Consider the following 17,799-nt stretch of genomic DNA (forward strand, 5'->3'; position numbering starts at 1 on the left):
TCATGGAACTGTTACTCTGGGTTCTAGGCTAGCATGAGGCTCAAAGCTGGCAGAGAGATTGGAGAAGAATGTGTCCTGGGGGGAAAAGCTAGAGGCTGCCTTTGTTGTTGATTTTAATTTTTGCTTTCAATCCTAGAATACCAGACCTGGAAAGGACCTCACATAATGCATTGATTTAGAACGTCAGCTGGTATACTCTGGCACAGCCAAATCAGGCCTGTTATTTTAACAGAACAGAGTTGGTGTTGGCTCTCTCCTGCCCTTTTCAAATTGAAGTGTGGGAGAACTTCTATCACTTCATAAAAATTATCCACTCTGCACAATTTGGGAAATCCACATAGAACACAAAGTCTGCCAAAAGAATGACTGTTTAGTTAACTTCCTGCTCCTTTTGAAAGGAGCTGGAAATATTCCTTTGGGATTATTTGGGTACCTGTGACAGTTGTAGCTCTTTAGACCTATTATAGAACCTTTCTGAATCATTTCAGAGGCTGGGAGATAAAAGGCAATTATGGGCTATACTGTCTCTTTAAATCTACCTCTAGAGGCAAACTGTGAGCACCTTTGCACTTCTCTATTCCGCCTTTGCCTGTGGTGTGGGAAGTTATAGGTCCCGACCAGGAGCAAGTTTGCCCACACTGCTTCAGTTATTCTGGTTGGTGTCCTTCGGGTAGAGTCAAGTTCTTATCGCCTCCCTCTGCAGGGGAAGTATAAGCCATAGAGCCTCTGTTTTCCTCACCTGACTGCAATGAAGATCAGGGAAAACTTGCACAGGGAATCTATACACTGATCAATGTACTACAACTATTAATGAATAGACTACTACAGAAGAAGCAAGGAAAACACATCATGCAATGTACTTCATTCATGAAGTTGGCGAGTATAATTTCAATCTCCGGCCACTCCATCATGAGGATTAAGGTAATATTCGGTGTAAGTAAGGACACTCACCTTCTTTGTAAATCACTAAGACTTACTGACGAAATAGCGGTGTATGAGCTAGGGGGAGTTGTTCACACAGAGCAGTGGTCTCCAATTGAGGTCTGTAGGCAGTATGGCAATGGAAATAAGTAAAAGCATCACATTTCCATCAGGCAGCCAAAGGAGCTGAAACAGTGATACTCTTACCAGTGATGATTGGACAGATTTTTTGCAGTTCTCGATGGGTTGGCTGTTGATTTCAATGAAGCTTCAGATCAGGCCTTATGTGACTCATACGCAAACAGTTTTGTTGTGCAGTGCCAGTTTATGCAGAACGATAGCTATGCAGGCAAACGAACGAAATCACCACCTCATCAGATAAGTACTGACCCCTCAGCTCTTTAGCACTCTGAGAGAAACTGGGATGGGCAATGCACAGGCAGCTGCTTCTGTCACACACTCTCACAATGCGTTCCAGCTAACTCCCTCAGAAAACCTACTGCCAACCAGCTGCCAAATCCAAAATAGATCCTGTTGAAATCCAAAGCCAAACAAAACCCCCTTCTTTTTCCCAACTGCTGTCTTGAATGATGTTTCAGGATTATGCAAATTTTGCTATTCTCACTTCCACTTCTTTCTGCTGCTGTAAACACACAATTATTCTGCAGTGTAGCAGCATATTACTGTGTGCTTGCCCATCTACAGTTGCAGTAACATGGCCATTTATTAGGCCAGGCAGCCATTTAAGATTGTGTATTACTCATTAGTTGAACAATGATGGATTAAAAAGTGTCATTAATTCAATGAAAAATATTTTACAATGATTTGTATCACTGTCGCCCCTAGAATCTACAGGTGAGATCTGGGTCCCATTGTGCTAGGCCTAATACAAACACACAGTTGGAGCTAATGGTTCCTGTCCCAAATGTTTGCTGTGTAAAGATTAGGAGAGGAGAGAGGCAAAGTTTCTTGGCAAAGAGAACCCCATGATGCTACGTCTCAGGGGATGTCTATGCAAGGATAAAAAAAGCCATGGCTGGCTCAGATCATCTGACTTTGCCTACGCCATGATTTTTCAGTTCTAGAACCCAAGCCTGGTGAGTCATTCAGGTCAGGACCCTATAAGGGTGGAAAATCCCAGAGCTTAGTCTCAAGCCCAAGCCAGAACCTTTCCAGTGCTATTTTTAGTCCAAAGACTAATGGCCCTGAGACAATGCCAGACATACCCAAGGGGAATTGCTGAAGGTCCTGCACTCAATAGAGCCTGTAGAAAAATTTGACTGAACAGTTCAGTTTTCCGCAAAAAATGTGGTTTGGACTAAGCTGCAATACTTCACAGGAATGCGTTGATTTTTGACACAACTTTCAAAGGAAACGTACTGAAATTGTTTTGACTCTCTCTCTTGATTAATTAAATATTATTATGTTTTGACATTATTGAAATGAAACATTTTGATGTTTCCAAATTAAAATGTGTTGGAATTTCTATTCAGTGAGAATTTTTGGTTAGACTTGTGTTCCTAACTGGAACACAAAAAACTTTTGATGTCCGGGAATTTCCCATGGGATAGAAATTAGTTTCCAGCCAGCTCTATCCACCAGTTCATTGGTAGTCTGAGGAATGCATCTTCTGCATCCTGGCCCACTGCCCCGTTTACTGGATCATGCTGCCTTTAAGATTAGGTTTAAAGCAATTGTTTTCTGACTACCTCTGACTGGATACTATGTCAATTGCTTTATTTTGGGGGGGCCAGACTGTGCTCATAGGTGTGCAAAAGGAGACACAATGATTCAAATACTCACTGCCTTTTGTGTCTTCAGTGTAGTGGATCAGCACAATGGAAATCCCTGTGCTTAGGGAGTGCAAAGATTCTGTCTGACTAGTGCTGCTGATAGAAGTTACTAAGGGGTCAGGAGAGTTGGGACCAGCTGGTTAGTGTGGAGGAGAGAGGAGCCCTTCATGCACCGCAGGTGTGTTCTGGCTCTTCTCTTCCACTGGCATGGTCCCTGGAGCTCCTGCTGTGAGCTGCATCTCCACACCTCGAATGTTAAGTTGTACCTTGATCAAAGTCAAGCCCTTCGTGTATAACACTGTGAAGCTACACTGACAGAGTGGGATGGTTATTAATAAGGGGGAAATAAAAGACCATGCAACTGAGGTGGGTTTTTTTCAAGCTGAATAGAAGATTTAGACACATGATGCCCATTGAAATGAATGAGGGAAGGGTGGCTAAATGCCAGTTTTGAAAATCTCAACCCGTCTGTCACTGTGGATGTACCACGGCAGACAAACCTGGCTGGAGATCTTCCGGGTTAAAGAGTCCATAGAATCTGCTCCACGTGACTGGCAAGGTTGGTTTGTTCCCCATAGAGCCAATTTTGCCATGGCAGAGTGAGCTAGCTTCACTGCATCATGTGCCTGCACTTGCAGCTCCATTCTGACTACAGATCCACTCCTTCCCACCCGGAGTAGTGGAAGGGATGTGGCAAGCCCTGGTTGTACTTTTCCTTCCTGACATCCATTAGAGAATCACCTCATAATCTGGACATGTCTACGAAAGCTAATGAGGCAGCACTGGTGCCATACGATCAACAGTCAAAACTGGACACATTTTGGCTCTTGGTCTGGGACCATCCCACCTTACTGCTGCACTTGTGTTCCTTGGGGGCACCCCAGCTTCCTCTGCTTACACAAGTGGGTGCTGCTGGGAGGGTTTTCTCCTAGAGGGCAGCATGAGCTTGGAATTTACTTTCCATCCAAATACGACGCAGCATACCCTGAATGTAAGCTCATAGTTTTGGACAGCTCTATGAGGAGAGCTGAAATAGCTGGGGCAGGGCTGGAGGATTTGAAGTTCTGGAGAGCTCATTTTGTAACTCTTTGCTGATTGAGTGGGGCAGGAGCTGCTGCTGGGTGGGTTTATTATGAATTGCATATTGGGTGGATGGCAAGGTGCCTAGTGTCTGGAATAGGCCTCTTCTATGACTATTTTATTCGATTTTTAAATGAGCCCAATATGACACTTCCTCTCCTCCCCCGCCCTCCCCCGACTTTAAAGGATTGTTTGACTTGAGGGCAAGCAGAAAATTTGAGGAAAGGGAAAAGTACTTTGTATTTTTGTACTGGTTGGGGCCAGATACATTCCTTTGATCATGAATTGCCGCTTGTCTTTTACCAGCACTATTTCATACTCCATCTTTTCTCTTCTAGTTTCTTTTCCTTTTGATCTTTCCCTGTTCCTCTTACAACTGGTGCTACGTGAGGAGAATAAGCATATTTGAGACCCGCATTGGCAGTTGAAAGGTAGATCTCTCCAGTTAGATATCTTGGAAGCATATCTGGGTCCCAAAGTTTAGTGGTTCTGCTGGATAGTAAAACTAAAAAGTTTGTCTGGCATGAACGTGACACCATCTGCATAAAATTTCTGTTGCACTTGGCTTGTCACGGTTTGGTGTGTGTTAGTGCAAGTCAGTTTCCTTAACATTCACATTCAAGGCCTTCAGGAATAATCCTTAGAGGTGATTAGAGAAATTCAATGATTTTTTTTCATTCTGATCTCCAGGAATATAATGTTACAACTCATAGTTGCTGATAGTTCACATTTTAGCACAGGAAGGCTAAATGTTCCCTTCCAAAAGAAAATAACCCGCAGGGGATGGGGGAAAAAAGACACATGATAACCTAAATATATATCTGGTGCAGAGGAGCTAACTACATTTCTTCTGAAGGCAGAGGAGCCTGCAGCTGCCTGAAGGGGAAAGGAGTTGTGTCCTGGTCCTGGAAACCCCATGCAGCTTGCTATTCCATGAGGAAACGGGGACCCAACATCATGGAACACAAGACGCCCATGTAATTTCACTGCCACATTAAATATTTTTTTCTGGCCTTCTCTTATCGGCAGCCTGGGTTACTCCCGAGTAGAGCTGGTCTGGAATTCTGCAACACAGCCCTGTTTTATTGAAAAATACAGATGTGTCAAACTGAAATGTTTTGCAGCCATATATCTGGTTTGATGGGCTGCAGGCAGGGCTCCAACGGAAACCTGCCTGGCGTGTTGCTAGCGCAGTTGGTGGGCTGCAGGGGACCCTTGGGAGTCCCAGCTTTGACTGGGGCTCAGCTCTGCTCTGCGACGGGGAGACTGAAAGCTTGAGAGCTCTAGTTTGAGCTGGGACTTGCTCCCAAGCTTTCCAGGCTCTCTGCTGTGGAGCTGGGAACCCTGTCTCCTAAGGCTCCTTGTTCAGCCATGGTCTCCACAGCTTTTAGGTTCCCAGCTGCACAATGTTTGAAGCTCATTAGCAGTCTAGTCCTCTACTCCTCAGCTAGGGTTGCCTGATGGTTTAAAAAAAATACTAACCCTCCAAAAAAGGGAAAAAATTCTGTTAAGCCAAAAAAAAAAAAGAGCCCAGCAAAAGTTGAAAGCAAAAGAACCCAAAAAACCCAACTGATCGGGGCTTTAATTTCCCTCCTCCCCACCCTCCTCCCCAGCCAGCTGCACCAGTGTCCCTTCCATCGGACACCAGAGCTGGGAAAAAACACACACAATCTTCTGAATGTTTTTTTACCAAACGGAAGGTGCAAATACCAGGCTGTCCAGTTCAATACCGGACACCTGGCAACCCTATCCTCAGCCCACAATTGGGGCAGTAGAGGATTTCTTTACTTTGGTATGGAGGACACATGTTCAGTTACTATAGGGTCCTATATGTACGTTTTTAGCTAAATCTGGAGACATTCCACAGATAACATTTTGGCAAGAACTCAGCAAGCAAACCAACTATTTACTTTAACAGGTCTGAAGCCCTTACATATATAGATTAGTTTTGCCAACTTGTATGATTTTTATCACAAGTCTTGCATTATTTGGTGACTTGTATTCCTGCTCCAACTCCTGAAATCATGTGATGTGAGAATATCCGTGCTCATTTTTTTAAAGGATATTTTCTAGCCCTCGTGGTTAGAGAGAAAAGCTTGGCAATGTGACCCAAGGTCAGGCAAAGGCACAAACTAGAAGGTAAAGACCTCAAAGTAAGTGTGTGTGTGTGTGTGTGTGTGTAAAAGTTTAAACCTCAACTTTTAAGCCAACCTCTGGACTTTTTGGAGACTGATGTATTTGAGTATATGGGGATGGCAGAATTGAAAGGCTGTATGAGACTGTACTCCCTTGTCTGGACTTCTAAAAAGCATCCCACTAGAAAATGTGTAAACACCCATGTTATAATGAGCATAGTGTTAAATTAAATTTTGTTCTGACTGGAGTTGTGCTAGATGAGGCCTTTGTAGGCCTCTACAGGTAGCGAGTGACAGGTCCACATCAACCCCTTGAATACTTGGAGTGTTCCCTGCAGTGTCCAGCCCCTTATCCACAGAACACTCTCTCAGAATCATCAAGCCCATTGTTCCCTGAGCACTGAATGTATTGAACAATCAAAGAACAAAGATTCCAGTGACAGTGAGTAAGAATCTGAGAAAATGGCTCCATACAAAACAAAATCTTACTAGCTGGTATAGCCACTGTTCCTTTGACTGGGGCTGGATATTTCAGGTAAAGTTCTGAGTTTTCAGGGGGTTGGGGTCTGCCTATCAATATTGTACAGAAAAAGCACATTTACTTCCTGACAGGCTTGGTTGAAAACACTCCAGAGAACTTTGAGTTAACTTCCTGCCTAAAGAAGTTAACCTATTGGTCAAATATAGTCCCTATAAAGTGTTCTCATTATTTCTGAGTGCTTTAGTATTAAGCAATTAGCTGCTTGTTCTTTGATATTTTTAATGAGAGAAGAAAGATTCAAGTGACTGGAGGAATAGTAAAAAAAAAATTACATGTACAATAAAATCATCATATGCTTTCTAGAGATGAACCTGGACTTACCAGTTAACCACCTGTCTAAAGAAATTTTATCTTGGCCAAAGTTCTCTCCAGCATTTTCAGCCAAGCCTCATTGAGAGCCCCTTGTCATGAATCACATTTGCTGCCGCTTTACTACCTAGGTGATGGATGTTTCCCAAATATAATAGAGCAGTCCTCTGAAGTGCACTTCAGGGTAAGGTGCTCTTCGCCCACTATTTTTCTCTTGATTTTTTTTTTCTTAAGTGTTTCCTTCATTTGCATTCATTTCACACCAGTGATAGGAGACCGATGTGCATGAGACCGTACTCAACTGACACACAAACTGATATGTCTGACAGAACTCGTTTTTCACCTTTGCTGGTGACCAGCCTACAGACAGACTTTCAGAACATAGTTTATAAAAAAAACTCCTGACACTAGCCACACTAATGCATCTTGCACAATGTTATTGATAGCACGTGCAATACTGGCTTTTTTTGGGGACCTCACATGACATTCTTTGGTGACCTAGAATGTATGTCCCAGACTTCAGATATTTCTGTAACCTTCATGTATTACACAATGCTAACATTTTTTTTTGGGGGGGGGGGGGGGAGGAGAGGAAGGGAGCACAAAGGACTGGCAAAGACCATTGTTAGGGCAGCAAGGATTTTACTACACCTACTTTTAGAATGGGAACAAATGATGTTGGTAACAATATGTTTACCTTTATTGAAACTGGCTACATCTGCTGTTGTGTACAGCAGCAAATCTGTTGACAGCTATCGCTAGCTCAAGAGACTGACAAAAAAATTTTAGTATCCATGAGAGCCAAGTTTCTTGGCCACTTGTCATATAGTCTGGGTAATATTTCACCTGTTGAAGGCATGAAAGTGTTCTTTCACACTTTGACGGCACTTCATGGAGGAGTACACATACTAATCACATAGCACATATGCAGTTTGTGGAAGGCATGTTTGGATTAATTAAAAAAATAGATTTGGACTTCTGCTCTTCTTCATACCATTCAATTACTCGTGGCAAGAGTTTTACCTCCATCTCCACACAGTCTACATCAGTGTTTCTCAACCATTTTTACATAAAGTACCCCTTTTTCCAAAATTAAAAAATTATAAGTACCTCCTTAAAAATTATAATATCCTGAGTATCCACAGTTTTCAGACATTTTTTTCTACCATTGCAACACATTTTTTTAAACAACTTAATCATAGCCAGGCGGGTGATGAAATTTTGGGGTGTAAAAATTACAAAAATAATAAAGTACTGTAAAACTTAAACAAAAATTCAGTTTTCTCCAAATTTCAGTTGTCTTGACTTACCCCCCAGACTTCTTTCAAGTACCCTTATGGGTACTCGTACCACTGGTTGAGAAACACTGGACTATATCACATGCATAATATTCTGCAAGTGATTTTAATTTTAGAAAGTAATGGAAGTTCTCATAGGTGGGCTAAGGGAATTGACAGCAACAAGAACGGATATATTTTCAGAAATCCTTTTTCAAAGTTCTCCAGTTACTTGATCAAGCACTGGAGAAAAGGCACATTTCCTGACATGATTGTCTTTATCTCAAATGGGCTGTTCTTCACTTGACACGTCAGTCAAAATGTATTTCTGGCCTTTTTAGGAAACTCTCATACACTACTATGTTTTCAACATACTTCATTTGGCTTCAAATCTCCTTGGAAGCTATGATACTGACTTACTCCTTATTTTATCAAATGCCTCTTCCTAATCACTCATGTTCAGAAATTCATTGATGAGGGCATCCACAGATAAGCATGCTTGAGACATGCCTCACTCAACTGCTTGCATGTCGTTAGATAACTTTAAGCAGTTGAAGAATTTTTGTGACTTTATTGACCTTATCTGCATGTTCAAAGTTTAATACTCAGCTAAAGTCTTATCCATCCATTGTACTCCATCAGATCTTGACATATCTCAAGATGGTACAGTTAGTGTCATAAGAATGAATGAACCTGCCTTTTTTTCATAGCATTTTAAGCAGAAACTTGGCATGACCATCAAGTGTCATAAAGCTTCTTCAATTTAAGATATTGTTTTGGGGATGTACTTTCTTTTGAATGACTGAATTTAGCATGCCTATCTGCTACAGAGAGAAAAAATGTACAATTTTCTGTGGGACAGTGGGAAAAAAATCAATGGGTGTTTCTTTCCTTTTGCATAGATCAATGACCATTTAAATGAGCCAATAAATGTACAATGCTTGAAGTACTTCCTTCAGTAAGAGAGCTTCTTATACCATTATCAATTTCATGGCCATGTGTCAGGGGGTACACACCCCCACTGTGCCTCAGTGCCCCCTGACTGTCCTCATATAGCCCCTCTCAGGGCAAGTTACAGTCTGTATGGGTTGCTCATCATAGGCATTTGTCTCACCAGCTCTGCTTACCTAGTCGGCCTCAGGCTCGGCCCGCAAACCAGGGGCTTTGTCTCCAGCCCCTAGCCAGGGGAAGTCTTGGCTGGCCCTCCTCCAGCCTTTGCTGGTCATCCCCAGCTTGTCTCCCTCCAAGGAGCTCCTGCTTCCTCTCCCAGCAGCCCTCCACTGGCTCTCCCCCTTAGCAAACTGTGCTCCTCCCTTTATAGCTGACAGCTGGGCTCGCCTAGCCACCCGGGCTTCTTGGGATCTCTGACAGCTGGGCTCTCATTAGCCTAACCGCTTCAGCTGGGTTCTTCCAGCCACCCTAAGGCTCAAGACTTGAGCCTTGGGCTTAAAGGCCCAGTGCAGGGCAGGCGCCCTGTCACACCATGAAAAACATGTTACGGACCATATATTCTGCCCTTCCCCATGAAAACTAATCTTCTTGTGCTGTTGGAAGCCTGGGGCTCTCAGCTGCTCGTTTGGATAAACTGAAGAGGAACCAGAGTGTCCTTCCCATACATGGCCACTCTTGCTGCAGAAAGCAGACTCACCTTGAGAGGCAGTGCAAAAATGAGGGTGGGACACCTTTACTTCTACACTGGAGCACCCTGAGAGCTAAACTCCCATCTCCCAGGCTCCCCTTCCCGTTGGCTTCCACTGCAACTCGCAACACAGAACTTGGAGCTTCCGCCTCCAGCAGCTCTTACCAGGGCTCAGGGTTGTTGCCAAGGCAGCCCAGGTTCTGGGTTTCTGCCCACTCCTGTCTTGGACTGGGATACAGAGTTTGAGGCTTCCAGCCTCTGTGGCTCCAGCTGGGTCTCAGGGCATCTTCCCCCATGGCACCTGCTGGGATTCAGGCTGACTAGCATCTTCTTCCAGGGTGGAGGCAACTGTTTTTCTCAGGGGCCCACAAATTCGATGCCTTCACCTCCCAGGAACTTCCTCTAGCCTTTTGCAAATTCCTCCCTTCCCCGATCCTATTTTAGATCAGTATCCCCACAGTTAGAACACCAGAAAAGTTCAGATGCAAACATCTGCAGTTGTAAAAACTGACAAATGTTGAAATTCTTTGGCCATGAAATTGACAGAATAGACTTTGAATTTGATAGGGCTCTATTCATAGCATTGGCACCATCATAGACCTGGGCAATCTATACAGAATTGTAAGTAACACACTAGGGCACTGGGTTCTTCACATATGGAAGGAGAGATTTTGCATCAAGTGACTTGCCAGGATGGAAACCAAGAAATTTTTTGCAAACGGTGTCATCCAAACATCTCAACATAACTGATACTTGTTCTATTTTGCTAATGTGTTTAGTTTTGTCAACAGTTATAACGAGAACATTATCACATTATCCTCTTTCACTTCTTGGCTTATGCTGGCAAGTACCATGTCTGACTTAATGTGAATGATTTCATATTGATGAATGGGTGTATTTTGCAGTGTGTGGTCCACATTGTTTTCTTTTCGCATGTTGTTGTCTTTGGCTATTAGTCAGGCGGTTCTGTCATCACTGCTTTCATTCTCATCTTTCATCTTTGTGCAATCCCTCGAACTGCGAGCTGTAGGCCATCTATCATAACTTCAGTCTACATGTGGTTCTCTTGCACTAAAGCAAAATATGCATCACTTATTTTGAAGCTGAACTGAAAGAATGTCATCTTCTGAGTGAATATTTCTGAATGACGCCCAGACTACTTGACATCCCTTGAGATTCTGTTTTTGTGCTGTCAGAATTCTGCATCCTTCGCCATAGCTTTCCCTCCCTCTGGTTTGTTTAAAGCCATTCTCTAACACATATTTTCTACAGGAATGGATGTTGAAAAGATCTGCATTGGAAGCTATGAGATACATTAATTCTTTCACTATATTTGATCCATGAATATAAACCAAACTGACCTGTTCTGAAACTTTTCTTTGCTTATCCTCAAATAAAATACAAGAACAAGATCTTAGCTGGGGTGGTTTTGGGCCATCAGATATAATATGACTTGGTCCTAGTGGAATCTTACTCTCTGGACTCCAACCTTATTAGCAGATGGGTTCTTTTCAAATTTCTGTTCCTATCACTTCTTCATCTGATGAATGTGATGCTGAATGTTCTACTTCTGAATCTTTTATGATACAATCTTTGTCACTACAGTACAAAGCTCAGAGGTAATACTGGTAGAATGCTCTCCTATTGATTCTCTCCCTCCCTTAGTTTTGTGTCTTAGAAATTCCAGTCTCTTCCTCAACTTCTCAGAGTACTAGCTTTGCTTTGATACATTTTTTTGTTTAACGATCATATTTGTTTGTTAACAATCATATTTTATATTTTCTTTTAAGCTACCTGTAGTCAGAAACTGGGGAGGCCTCAGTGCCAGGGGCCCAGGTGAACCCTCTTACAGGCCATTGTTCTGGAGCACTCTGGGTGTGTCTACTCTGCAAGGCTTAACTTGAAATAAGCTATGCAAATTGAGCAATGTCAATTGCGTATCTTATTTTGAAATAGGGAGCATCTACACAGCACTTATTTCAAAACAGAGCCCTCTTTGGCTACGTCTACACTGCAGAGTTTTTGTGCAGAAACAGCAAAAACTTACAGCGTGTCCACACTACAAGCGCTTTCTTGCGCAAGAAAAAGTACAGTAAATCATAAGAACACGGGGCTTTTTGCGCAAGAGTTATTCCTTTTTCTACGAGGAATAAGCCTTTTTGCGCAAGAGCTCTTGCACAAAAAGGCATGTGTGGATGGGTAACAGGGGTTTCTTGTGCAAGAGAGTGTCCACGCTGCCATGGACGTTCTTGCGCAAAATCACATGGCAGTGTGGATGCACTCTTGTGCAAGAACTTTTTGCAAGAACTCTTGTGCAAGATCTTGTTGCGCAAGAAGCCTGCAGTGTAGATGTAGCCTTCCTCTGACTTCCCTTGCTCCTCATACAATGAGGGTTACAGGAGTTGGGGTAAGAAGTCCTCTAGCTTGACAGTACTTTGACACTAGTTATTTCGAAATAACTGCCTGCTGTGCAGATGCGGACTAAGTTATTTCAGAATAGCGCTAGTTATTTTGAAATAGTGTTGCAGTGTAGACATACCCTCTAGGTCAGACCTTGCAGATGACTTTTCCCTTTTTTGTCAAGTACGTGAAACAGTGAAATGTGTGAGAGAGCATGAGACTCAGATGCCAACCTGCAGAGGGAGATTGTTTGTTTGGAAAAGGAAATGAGAAACACGCTACATTCCCCTGCATGTGGACTTGCCCAGCCTTATTTCTGGCCAGGAAGTTAGAGGGATGGCCTGACTAAGAGCAGCCTTCAAGCCAGATACCCTCAATAGGAGGGAAGCAGGTAAGACTGAGGTGATGTTGTTATGTCAGATGTAGTGGTAAGAGAGATGGCAGAAATTCAGTCAGCACACGTGATGTGTGTCTGCCTTTTGTTTGATGTTCATACACTGAGGGCACATCTACACAGCAGGGCTAAAGTCGAATTTAAGCTACGCAACTTGAGCTACGTAAATTGCGTAGCTGGCAGTCAAAATAGATTACTTTGGCTTTTGGCGCTATATACACAGCAGGAAGTCCGAGGTAGAGCACTCTTCCTCCGACTTCCCTTATGCCTTGTGAAATAAGGGTTACAGGAGTCAGAGTAAGAAGACCTCCGGCTTGCCCTTATTTCAAAGTATTAGCTTGCAGTCTAGATACGCTCTTTGTTATTTCAGAATATTGTCAGTTATTCCAAAATAATGCTGCTGAGTAGATGTACCCAAAGGGGTCTTGTTAGATCCCACATTTAACTGATCAGTTATCAGCTTGTAACCTACACCACTTTCTCAGCTGCGCTCAGCTAGAAAGCAGAGCTCTTTTCCTGTTGATTTCATCCATCAGAGTGCAGTGATAAACATACAGGTCAATCCAGGAAGTCAAAAACTCTTTGAACTGTTTACCACACTTTCATGCAGAAGTTGTTGCATGAACTGATAGCCTTCAGACTGAAAACTGAGGGCAACCTTTCCTTTTTCTTATAATTGTGTAAGATCTCTGTGGTATTGGTGCCGGCAGCAGCAGCAATTGCCTACCTAGAAAAGTAACATAAAGAAACGTTTTAATGTATTTGAAGTTGCAACTTAACAGTTGTATATAAGGAAGAGGAATCAACACCTCATGATCAGTCAATTCTTTCTGGACTGCCAGTAAGTGCAAAGAAGACCATGTCTGGTCCTAAAACAACAGTCTGGGAAATTCTCTATCATTCATTACCATATGTAGCACTTAGATTTATTTTCATCTGCCAAATGCGATGCGTACGTTAAATTGTAACTTATTCCAGACTTTCTGTGCCTTTAAAGAAGATGAGTCATAACTTGCCCTTTCTTCTACTTCACAGCTGCCTTATTTTGCTGTAATAACAATTTGCAAAAAACATTTCTTGCCCTTTAATGATTATTGATATGTAGAATGCCAGGTCTCTGCAGTGTAATAAGAATATGATGAACAGATAGTTCACTGAAAGAGCAGGCGCTCAGGCCTAGCAGCATAGCAAGAGGAACACCTACCATCTGCGAAGACAAATTGGATTTCTGAAAATAGCACAGCAGTTGAATAGAGAGCTTTGTCTAATGCGAATTTATATTCCTGGAAAAGCCGCACAATATTACATTTGCTGGCCGTTCAATTGATTTAGCTGAACTTTTGGAAGTGTTATCAGTCTGGGTCTGTTGGAGGAATCTTTTGTGTAGATTGAACTTTTCATTTTGTGCTCAGAGGTAGGTTGATAGGCATCACCAGACAGTATTGTTCTGTTTGTGCAACCAATGAGATGAAAGCAAATAAGTGGTTAAAGATCATATATGGCAGACTTTTACTCCTAGGAAGCTTTTTAGCTGATGGATCTAAGGTACATTGAAATTGGATGTAATAAAAACATTTTAAGAAACACAACTGGTGCATGGAGGTGATTCTCTGTCTCTAGTTAAGCTACTTTACCATGATTTTGGGTTGAAGTGGCACAGCATGGGATCCCAAAGAGAGGCAGATTGGAAGACCGTGTGGTTGCACAGGTATAAGTGATGGAAGACTGGATATACAGGTATTGTCCAGAGCCAAATTTGCTTGGCATGGTCATAACTGGTGGTGAAGCAGAAAGACCCAGGTTTCCTCTCAGATTGCAGCCTGAGTTTTGTAGTGCTGGCAGCTTAAAAAAAAAATCCTCAAAACAAAAGACATTTTTTTCTTGTAAACCTGAACTCTGAAAATAATTGACACACTAAACTGCAATCCTTTTTAGTGCCATTTTTACTCACTTTTCAGAGATGAGCCACACCTTTAGGTCCAACAATAAAACAAAACCTATTACGAATTTTTCTGAAAGAAGCAGTTCCCTATGTAATATATGCCAGGTTGAATCAAATAAACACTGATTATTCTTAGATGTATACCTTAATCTACTTGCAGAGGTGAACGGTTTGTCCCTTCACCTGTAACCAGCTATAATACAAGCCTCCCAATGCAATCCTCTTCAGTTTTTGTTTCCTTTCTGGAGATCAGTTGAACTTATTTGCCTCCAGTTTATTTTAGATTAAATGTTGTGGGATTTAATATCCGATCTAAAAAATAATGATCCAAGAAAGAGGGTGTAGGAGGAATAAGTGAAGAGCTGTTTGAGAGGCATGCTGTCCTCAGAATATACCCTCTATTCATATTACTACACCAAAACCCCTGAAAAATGGATGGTGTGGATTTTTTCCTCACAGTCTAATGGCATGTAATGAATAGTTCATGGCAGTCATTAAGCTTAAGTATTGGAGAGTTTCATGATGTATATTATAACATGAACATCCGCTAAAATAATCTACGTGTGCGCAATAGATGAAGCAGAGACTCCAGATAATTTCTTTGGATGCAAAATTGCTGTAATTTAATCATGTTACAGTACCAGCTGAGCTGAGGTAATAAGCCACAACAGGGTACATGTAATTAGTCTCTAATGCTAATGGAGATAAAAACCATTCTTTTTAGGTGACCTTTCAGAAGTGGGTGCATGTATCTATGATTCTGCACAAAACAATGTATAATTAGTCAAATGCTTTGATCCTCTTAATTTGAATTGAACTTTTAAAAAGTTGTGGAATATTGATGGAGTTATAACTTAGTAACAGCGTGCATGTCTACACCTGGGAGATATTTCAAAATAACTCCCCATATTTCAAAATAACAAGGTGAACAACCACACTACCAAGCCCATTAATGGGCTTATTTCGAAATAATAAGTTTATTCCTCTTCACAAGCAGGAGTTATTTCAAAATAAGTTATTTTGAAATAATTCCCAAATTAACTATTTCGAAATAACCTGGTAGTGTAGAGGAAGCTGGAGAGCGAGAGGGATATCAGGCAGGCCTGGCCAAAGTGTTTGTGGCACGTTGTGGTTGGCTGCATCACGTGGCTGGATAGCTCCCAGCCAGGAGCCAGCGAGTGAGCGAGCAGCCAGGCGGGCAGGTGCCAGGCAGTGTGGGGCCCTGAAGGCTCGGGCCCCAAAGCAACTGCCTTGCCCTAAGACCAGGCCTGGGATCAGGAGACTGAGAGGAGTAAAAGAGATCATATGGAGGTAAGAGTGAACCTAGGGGGAGAGCAAGAAAGCTGGAAAGAAAGGGTAGAACAGAAGAAATGAGGCACTGAAAGGAGAGAATGAGAAAAGAATAACATTTTCAAAATCACCTAAATTCCTTTTGTTACTGAGGGGCATGAGTTCTGCTTTCCAGAGTGATTTAATCACTAAAGTCTGTTTTCTTGACAGTCAATGGGGTTTAGGCTCCTAAATGCTTGTGTTAACTTTTGAAAATAGTACTTGTTTTCAAAAGCGCCTTAGGGCAGGTCTACATTTTATGGGGCTGTGGTGGCACAGCTAGCTTGATGCCTGGCTCTAGCATTTAGTCACGGTGATACCTACATGATGGGAGAAGTCGGTATAGGCGCTCCTCCAATTGCCTCTTGGCGAGGTAAACTTCTGTCATCCACAAGGCGCTGTCTAGGAGTTAGACTGGTATGGCGCAGGGGTAGAGTAGTCTCTTAACTCAAGTATCTTTTTTGACTGGAGAATGATTTGATCCCAGATTAAAACGTTGGTCTAAATATAGCAGCTTGTTAGAGGAAAAAGGAGACAAAGGACTTGGCTTCACTACTCCATAGTGTAGACTAGAGGGGGTGAATTGTTGCCCATTAACTGTCCTGTTTGGATGTTGCTGGTGCAAACTTAAAGATACCCAGTTCATGCTAATGCAGTCCTGTTTTGAAAGGAGCAATCTCAGGCTATGTCTAGACTGCAGAGCTTTTCTGGGATACCTGTGGTATCCTGGAAAAGCTTTGCAGTGTCCAAGGAACACATCTTCTTTTTCTGAACAGTTTTGGAAAAAGTGGACGTGTTCTTTCGGCATCCCTGTATTCCTCTCGGTGAGAGGAATAACAGGTGTTCTGAAAGAGGATTTTTTTCCCAAAATTTGGCCCCGTGTAGATGTGTCAAACTTTGGAAAAGCCTCTTTCAGGGAAAAAAAGCGGAAAAAGATACGCCAGTTGTGATTCGTAATTTGCATATCTTTTTCCGACTTTTATCAATGGCATCAAAGGGCCAAACATCAGAGCATACTCTCTGGGCTAACTCTCTTTCATGAGCATACAGGAGCATGAAGATGTTTATTCTTCAAAATAACCAGGTAAGACAGTGGCAAAGTCTGGATTTTTAACTCAGACTCTCATGTCCCTGCTTAACCATATTGCTTTTCATGCAATGTGGAAAAACGAAGTTGGAAATCCTGTACAAAGCATCTGGAAATAGTAGGATTGTGGGGATGGGCCAATTTAGCGTAGTCTTTATCTTGGATTAACGAATTTTTACCTGTGGAAGACATGAGCCTGTTTATAATGCTTCATGGAGACACACTCTTTTGTACTGCATAGGAGCTCCAAGAACTGTAGTGGTGGTTAGTTAGTATCTGGAGTCAGGAGCAATATAGTGAGGAAGGGTGAAGGAGTTGAGTTTTTGGTACATGATAGTGCTGGGATAGGGGTCTATGGGCACCTCTATACTTACCAGAAAATTGATGCTCCAGAGATTAGTCTTCTGGCGTTCAATTTAGCAGGTTGAGTACAGACGTGTAAATCAAATGCTGAGGGCAGCTCCTATCGTTGTCTAGTACTCCTCCTTTTGCGAGGACTAAGGGAAGCTGATGGGAACATTTGTTCCCATCAGCCTCCTGCACTGTGAACACGGCCAAGGCTCGACTTAAGGTAAGCGGACTCCAGCCACACATTTTGCATAGCAGGAATTGCGTACCTTAAGCCAACTCTCCTGGTCTAGTGTAGACCAAGGCCTATGTGAGCTATTCTTTGGCTTTGATGAAAAAGATGTCAAGGATTCGCAGTGGTGTAAAAAACTTCTATGCACTATGGAGATTATTTTGTCTGTGGTTTATCCTCCGCCTCTAAAATGTGCTGCTCCAATGCTCTGTCCAAATGAACATTTTTCCCTGCTCCAGATGAGTATGGCAGAGGCTTGTATTGAGCAAATAAAGCAGGAGGCATAACTGGAATCTGAGATCCATGAATTCAGAGATGATGTGATTCTATCACTTGTTCTTGAAATTTTTCTTTAACCGTCCACTGTAGTCT

The 17,799-nt window shown here is 42.4% G+C and overlaps 1 long non-coding RNA gene across 2 annotated transcripts in view; it reads left to right on the forward strand.

Annotated features, from left to right (window-relative positions):
• Positions 1-17,799, forward strand: part of LOC112546529 (uncharacterized) — a 121,070-nt gene that overhangs the window by 46,267 nt on the left and 57,004 nt on the right. The window contains exon 3 of one of the 2 annotated variants that reach the window (XR_012896199.1): positions 4,651-4,787. The exons of the other annotated variant lie outside the window; for it this stretch is intronic. This is a non-coding gene — a long non-coding RNA (uncharacterized LOC112546529). Of the gene's footprint in view, positions 1-4,650; positions 4,788-17,799 lie in introns of those variants that run through there. 2 annotated transcript variants of the gene reach the window in all.

Source organism: Pelodiscus sinensis, chromosome 1 (assembly GCF_049634645.1).
Source record: "Pelodiscus sinensis isolate JC-2024 chromosome 1, ASM4963464v1, whole genome shotgun sequence".
Taxonomy (NCBI): Eukaryota; Metazoa; Chordata; order Testudines; family Trionychidae; genus Pelodiscus; species Pelodiscus sinensis.